We start from the raw sequence: 376 nt of genomic DNA on the forward strand, positions 1-376 counted from the left end.
GCAAATGCTCTGAGTGTTCTGTCCTGGCATTTTCAACATCAGGAAACTCAGCTTGGTTTCCCATGTGTCTCTTACAACCTTTCCACACCCAGGCAGCTCAGCAGCAACTGGCACAAGTCACTTGTTAGCACAAAATACTTTCAGGGTACAAAAGCAGCACTGCCCACGTGACATTCTCCCCTGACTTGAAGGTCTGCTCACCTCAGAAATTCTTACATTCAACCACATTACAAGATGATCTTCACAGGGTTCTGCTAAGGCACTGCCATTTCTTCAGTCATTGCTTTATTTGAGGCTTCAAAGCACTCTGAAGCCCTTTGTCAAATTCAAGCTCCAAAATAGCACAGTTCATCTAGTAAACAAAACAACTTGAAAG

This window comes from Erithacus rubecula (genome assembly GCF_903797595.1).
Source record: "Erithacus rubecula genome assembly, chromosome: 3".
Lineage (NCBI taxonomy): Eukaryota > Metazoa > Chordata > Aves > Passeriformes > Muscicapidae > Erithacus > Erithacus rubecula.